The sequence below is a fragment of the Cervus canadensis genome, chromosome X (assembly GCF_019320065.1).
Source record: "Cervus canadensis isolate Bull #8, Minnesota chromosome X, ASM1932006v1, whole genome shotgun sequence".
Classification (NCBI taxonomy): Eukaryota; Metazoa; Chordata; class Mammalia; order Artiodactyla; family Cervidae; genus Cervus; species Cervus canadensis.
Window position 1 is genome coordinate 44,923,829 of NC_057419.1, and position 7,501 is coordinate 44,931,329.

The 7,501-nt window shown below is 40.8% G+C and overlaps 1 non-coding gene across 1 annotated transcript; it reads right to left on the reverse strand.

The window, feature by feature from the left end:
- Window positions 1–635: 635 nt before the first annotated feature.
- On the reverse strand, window positions 636–761 carry LOC122436165. The gene has a single exon (XR_006267924.1). It is a non-coding gene; the product is annotated as a small nucleolar RNA SNORD22 (small nucleolar RNA).
- Between the last annotated feature and the right edge of the window lie 6,740 nt (window positions 762–7,501).

The window sequence follows — 7,501 nt, forward strand, 5'->3', positions numbered from 1 at the left end:
AAGGCAGAACTAATTTATCTGGTACTTAGTTAAAATTCTACACAGCATGAGGCAAGAGAGGAATTATTCTAAAAGCTCATTCCTATGAATTAATTAATTAGCCTTCTCTACCTATAGACCGAAATTAATTTAGAAACGAATATTGCTGGGAAAGTTTTTCAAAACACAAACTTTTTCGAAAGCAGAAGCATTTGTTATTAGATTTCACAAATAGATGAGATTCAAAATTAGATTCAACAATAATGCAAAATAGTTCCCTTAAACATCAAGATAATTTTACATCAGCCACCTTTGGGAGGTGGGGGTAGATGCTGTGGCCAAGCTGGGCAAGTCAAAACCAGAGAACAGAAGAGGCATTAGAAAGTCCATGGCCTTCACCTCTTTGCTCTCCCAGTCTTTTTTTATTTTTAAGGTTTTAAAAAATTTTTATTTAGAAAGGCTGAAATGATTGTATGCTAATTTGAACAGGCAATCTGTACAAGGATTCTTCAGTTTTGTATCCTCCACACTGGATTCCATTATGTGTGCTTTGTTCTTTCTTTAGACCTGCGGCGGGGGGAGAAAAAAAAACCTGCTTTTCAGATAAATAAACCAGTCATTTATTCCCCTCTTTTTCTTGTTTAGAAATTCTCATGATCCCTCAGACAGTTCCCTCTGGAACGAGCTTTCCTCTTCTCCCCCAGCCAGCCCCAGTGGGTTCACCTTTACAGGCTCTGGGACTAGGACAGGAAGTAAGACTTGTGGATATTTCTTCACTGGGAAGCCCTCCCAGTCTTAATTCAAAGTCCTGGACCTCGCTACAGTCCATGTCCTTCTAGACCCTGACTTCTGGCTGTCTTGACCTTAGTTAATGGCCAGTCTGTTCTCCAATGCCCTGCTCTCACTCACTGTTAGCTTCGCAAGAGTTGTAGCAGGAGACAGAATAGTCTTCAGTACATTTCCGACAACATCTTACTGAAGCTGACACTCTGGTGACCAGTGCTCACCCACAGTCACTTCAGGAGACTAACACATCAACCCCCTCCCTTAGAATCTCAGCAGGTCGAGCTTCCCTGGTAGCTCAGATGCTAAAGGATCTGCCTGCAATGCAGGAGACCTTCGATCCCTAGGTCTGGAAGATCCCCTGGAGGAGGAAATGACAACCCATTCCAGTATTCGTGCCTGGGAAATCCTATGAACAGAGAAGCCTGGTGGGCTACAGTCCATGGGGTTGCAAAGAGTTGGACACACCTGAGCAACTAACACTTTAACTTTCAGGTTGAGAATTATGGAGGGAGGGTTCCATAAACTCATATTCAGAGGAAGGCCTGGTGTATAAGCTGGAGACAGAGGGAAGGAGACACAACATTATAAGCAAAGAAGAATCATGTGTAAGGGTAAAGGGCATTGTATTTAGGAAGCTGCTGCATTTTCAGTATGAGTGAAGCATACAAGGATGTTGGGGAATGACAAGACTTGGGAATACCACTGTCAGATTTTTGTTTTGCAAAGGTCATTCTGGAATGGGAAGTGGCCAAAGTGGTGCCAGCGAGATCAATTAGGAGGGAATGGCAATCATCCAGATGAGAAGTAGTGAGAAGAAAACTGGGACAGCAACGTGGGGACAGAAAGAAGTGAAGAGAGACACTTCCCTGGTAGTCAGTGGTTAAGACTGCCCTCCCAAGGTGGGGAGCATAGGCTCGACCCCTGGTCAGGGAACTAAGATCCTGTATGCCACAACGAAGACGTGGCACAGCCCAGTGAAAAAACAAAACCAAAAAAAAAGTGGGGGGGAATAAAGAGATCTGAAAAATTTATGAAGGTACAGTTGAAGAATTAATCAGTGTGTGTGTGTGTGTGTTGCCCAGGTGGTAGGGGGAATGCAGGATGCTATGTTAAAACCAGACTGAATGTTCAGGTGAACCAGAGCCAGTGTGTTAAAAGTCATTGGATTCTGGACACGCCATGGAAATAACTTCCCTATTTCAGTCAAATCTTATACCATTCTGAATTGAAATAATTTCCCTGACCTAAGCAATGGATCCAGGACATTTGATGTTCAATCCAAGTTCCCCAAACTCTAACAGCACCAATGCCCAATCACCTCAACTTCTGGCATCTTGATCCTCCTCCGATCCAGGTCTCTGATGAAAAAAAAACCTTGCCTGTGATTTTAACCCATTGATTTCCTTGGACCTTTTTTCTACTTTGGCCAGGGGACAGAAGATGCTGATCTGCTTAGGTCAACCAAGGCCACCCCTGGAGCTTGAAATAGGGACAGCTCTCCCCATCATACCTGGGCTGTACAGGAGAGGGTGCAGTTAGAGGAAGGGGAAAGGGATAATGCATCTTTTGTAAATATTTTTATACCTGCCTGTTAAATTTTTACCCATTCTTCAGGATAAGACTCAAATACTGTCTCTTTAAAGAAGTCTTTCCAGACTCCACCCACACACAAATGTGAAGTGATTCTACTTCTTTTACATTTTTTAGATATTTTCCAACCTGTCTTCAGGTACTTCCATGGTCTATACTGTTTGATAGTCACTTGACTACGTGTGTTCTGCCTCCTACTAAAGTTTAAATTCCTTGAAGTTGAGAACTATGTCCTCCTAATTTTTCATTTATTTATTCAAGAAATATTTGAAAGATTGAATGAACAAAGGAATGAACCTTCTGTTACTCCCCAGCACTGTATATATAACATCATCCTTCCTCAGCAAATTTTCCAAGAACTATATTAAAGGCCATTTTTTATAGCCATGACTGTCACCTCCTTCTTCTGGGCTATGGACAAAATTGCAAATAGCCAAAATAAAGAATGAGAATAGTAAAAGGAGGAGTTTGGGAGAAGGGACTTAAACTCAATTGATCTTCTTCTTTCTTTTACACTACTGTTCCATTTTTTTAAAACTAATTGCTTTGAACCACTGATAAAAACCCAAAGGCTTCAGGATTTTTATAGCCCAATTTGAGGTAAACAGTTACTCCTTACCCTGTCAAATCTCTTCTTTATGACTATATTAAATATGTTCACCCTATTTTTCATCCCACCAAATATAAGTGTAAGTAAAATGATTTACAAACGTTGGTCTGTAATACGTTGCCAATAAGTGACACACATTTGAAGCACTATCATAATGGAGTTTTTAAGTAATTAAAATTATTTCACGACTAATTAACAACGGTTTAAAACCCCATAAAGCATTCCAACTTAAGCATTTCTATTCATACCCCATCTGCCAAATATTAAGTAGAACAGTACAGATACAGGAGAGGGGAAGCCATTTCCAATTATACCCCCATTTTTTACTCATTTAGGGCAATAGATTTTAACTCAGATTACTTCTCTTGATTAATAGCATTTAATATGTAAAATGACTGTAAACATTCATTATGAATGCAGAAGAAACACAGCTTTTTCTATTAAAAAAAGCAAAATGGAGCTATCTTGACTTTTTTATTTATCTCAACAAAGGCCAATGCAAGTTACAGAAAACATCTGTTTGAATAAAGTCAGAAAATTCCCAAGGACATACTTAACTACTTCTAAGCATGCCTGCAGAACAGATCCACCCAGACACATGTCTTGTGGTCCAGATGGAATGATGAAATTACCCAGCCCCTCTTGGCATTCATATTAAATGTTTGGCCATCCAGATACAAACTTCATCCAACAAATGAGAATGACTGTTCCAAAAATAAGTGATTCAAACCATACTCTTACTTGTAGAAGTAACAAATGAATTTTTTGTGCATTAACTCATACTATGCTAATGTAGTCTCTGTTCTACAATATAAACACTTTCAGTCATTCAACAAACATTGACTGGGATCCTGTCCTGCACAAGCCACTGTGTTAAGTATGGCAAGTATGGAAACATGAATAAGATATATCTTTCCTTTCAAGGGTAGTGTTTTGTTAAAAGACATAGAATTTTGTTATGAATAACTGTAATACAACAAACTGTGGGAAATTCTTAAAGATATGGGGATAGCAGACCACCTTATCTGTCTCCTGAGAAACCTGAATGCAAGTCAAGAAGCAACAGTTAGACCTGGACATGGAACAATGGACTGGCTCAAAATTGGGAAAGCAGTATGACCAGGCTGTACATTGTCACGCTGCTTATTTAACTTATATGCAGAATGCGTCATGAGAAATGCTGGGCTGGATGAATCACAAGCTGGAATCAAGATTGCCAGGAGAAATATCAACTACCTCAGATACGCCCCACCCCAGTATCCTTGCCTGGAAAATCTCATGGACAGAGGAGCCTGGTGGGCTGCAGTCCATGGGGTCACAAAGAGTCGGACACGACTGAGCAACTAACACACTAACACACACTCAGATATGCAGATGATACCACTGCAACGGCAGAAAGTGAAGAGGAATTAACTTCTTGATGAGGGTGAAAGAGGAGAGTGAGAAAGCTGGCATGAAACTAAACATTAAAAAAAAAAAAAAAAACATGGCATCCAGTCCCATCACTTCATGGCAAATAGAAGGGGGAAAAGTGGAAGCAGTAACAGATTTTACTTCCTTGGGCTTCAAAATCATTGCAGATGGTGACTGCATTCACGAAATTAAAAGACATTTGTTCCTTGGAAGGAAAGCTATGACCAACCTAGGCAGCATATTAAAAAGCAGAGACATCACTTTGCTGACAAAGGTCCATCTAGTCAAAGCTATGATTTTTCCAGTAGTCATGTATGGATGTGAGAGTTGGACCGTAAAGAAGGCTGAGCACTGAGAAATTGATGCTATTGAACCGTAGTGCTGAAGAAGAATTTTGAGAGTCCCTTGGACTGCAAGGAGAGCAAACCAGTCCATCCTAAAGGAAATCAGTCCTGAATATTCATTGGAAGGACAAATGCTGAAGCTGAAACTCTAATACTTTGGCTACCTGATATGAAGAGCTGACTCACTGGAAAAGACACTGATGGCAAAGATTGAAGGTAAAAGAGAAAGGGGCGGCAGAGGATGAGACAGTTAGATACGATCACCGACTCAACAGACGTGAGTTTGAGCAAACTCCAGGAGATGGTGAAGGACAGGGAAGCCTGTTGTGTTGCAGTCCACAGGGTCACAAAGAGTCAGATATGACTTAGTGACTGAACAACAACAAATTATGCAATATCAGTAAACTGCAGAAGAGAAGAGCAAAATTATTCACATAATAGTTTAAAACTAATATTATGATGGTAAATAGAATGAATGATATCATTTATAGCTGAACGAATTAAGGAAGAATTTCTCAGGGGAGTAATATTTGACAGAGAATTTTAAGAAGCAGCAGTATGAGGGGCAAATACCCCAAAACAGCAAATATACAAAGTCAATGAGATATGCATGATCTTTTACACTACTATTTACAATATTTAGCAGATATGATTGGCATCCAACCCATATCATCTTGGAACTCACTATTCTCTACACACTACCCTCAGATGCAGAGGCATGGGAGTTGGTTGATCAGTTCTTCAGTTTCTTCAAATCTCACGTACAATGTTACATACCTTATAGGTAGCAACTGCTTACTCAGTTGCTTCAGTCATGTCTGACTCTGCAACCCCATGAACCTCTGCCCACCAGGTTCCTCTATCCATGGGATTCTTCAGGCTAGAATACTGGAATGGGTTGCTGAAGATCCATGGATCTTCCCAACCCAGGGGTCAAACCTGAGTCTCCTGCATCTCCTCCATTGCAGACAGATTCTTTACCCACTGAGCCACCTGGGAAGCCCCATACCCTCTCCTAGAGGTCCTCAACAGAACAGATCCCCAATTCACCACATCAACACACTCTCTATTGGCTATTTTCTTTTCCCTGTCTCACTTCTCCATGTCCCTAGTAGTGCTTCCTGGCATTTTGTGTGAAAGTCGCTCAATCGTGTCCGACTCTTTGCGACCCCATAGACTGTAGCCTGCCAGGTTCCTCTGTTCATGGAATTCTCCAGGCCAGAATACTGGAATGGGAAGCTGTTCCCATCCCCAGGGGATCTTCCCAACCCAGGGATCAAACACAGGTCTCCTGCCTTGCAGGCGGATTCTTTACCATCTGAGCCATCAAGGAAGCCCAAGAATACTGGAGTGGGTAGCCTATCCTTTCTCCAGCAGATCTTCCCAACCCAGGAATCAAACTGGGCTCTCTTGCATTGCAGGCAGATTCTTTACCAGCTGAGCTACCAGGGAAGCCCTTTCTGACATTACCTCCCAAATAAAATTCTCCACTCAGACTTACTCATAAGATATGCTTCTGGAAAAATCCAAACTAAAACAGAATAGCTTTGCCAAGTGGGGATGTTATTGATGACAGAGAGAATGAACTGTTATTTCACAGATCACTAAAAAGGAACAATATTTCCCCAAATAGCAATAGGCTACCTGTGACCATTGATTTCTCCTTCCTGGATATTTACAAGTCAGGGTAAGAATGGCATTGAAAAGACAAGCAGCAAAACGGAAACCCATTTAATTGTGTGTTTTAGAATTTAAAAAAACCTATATGACACCCTTATTAACCTTCCAGTTAAAGCCAATTTGGAAAGAGCTAGAAATGATACTGACACATTTCTAACTTCTATGACATTTTTCTTACTCTTCCTTCATGGGGACCCAGAGCCAACTAAAGTAGGTTTGCCAGTATCATAAATACTCAGAATGTTAAGGCAAATTTTCATTTTGTTTATGTATATTGTAGTTTGTTTGCTTAATGATAACAACTGATTTTTAAATGTCTTAACCTAAGCAATGTTTAGTTTGGTTCAGACTCTCAACTTGCTTGGTTTTCAATGCACTGATGGCTTTCACCAAGTTTTCTGTGGGCACTATCTACGTTCAGAGATGGAAAGAAAGCTAGAAGGAATTGTGGGAAGGTGTCAGCAGAAACGTGCATCCCTGTTTCTCAATGCCTCACAGCACCAATTCAAATACCTTTTACTTTTCCTCAACAGGAGCATCCACAAGGCTCAGGGGTCAGCTGGGAACCAAAGAGAGAGAAGAAGGCCTGGTTAGACACCTCTGCATCTTGCTCCTGAAAAATCTTGTTACTTACCCCACCTCAGAGGAAGGATGGTACAAGCCACAGGAAATGCTCTAGGAAGGACCTGTAAAATAGCTAAATCTGAAGGTGCGTCCTCTCTGCCTAAGACGCTGTGAGAATCTGGTCTTTCAGTCTGAAAAGAGACTGAGGAGGGCAGCTTCATCCTCGTGTCTCTATAGAGGGCAGACCACATGCCAGAGAGGAACCGTTGATACAACACTGAAACAGAACTACTAAAGAATTTAGCTAATGACGTGGAGAAAATAAAGGAACACCTAGTGACGGTGAACCACAGCTCAAACTAAGACTTTCTGAGATCAGGACACAGGATTTTTTTTTTTTAATTTTTAAAAATCAATGGATGAAATGAAAGAGAAGATGGTCACTTTTGAGACTGATATCAATGGTCTGAAAGATCAAGGAAAAAAATATACAAAATAAAGCAATGGACTTCAACTTCCAACCACAGAAGAACAA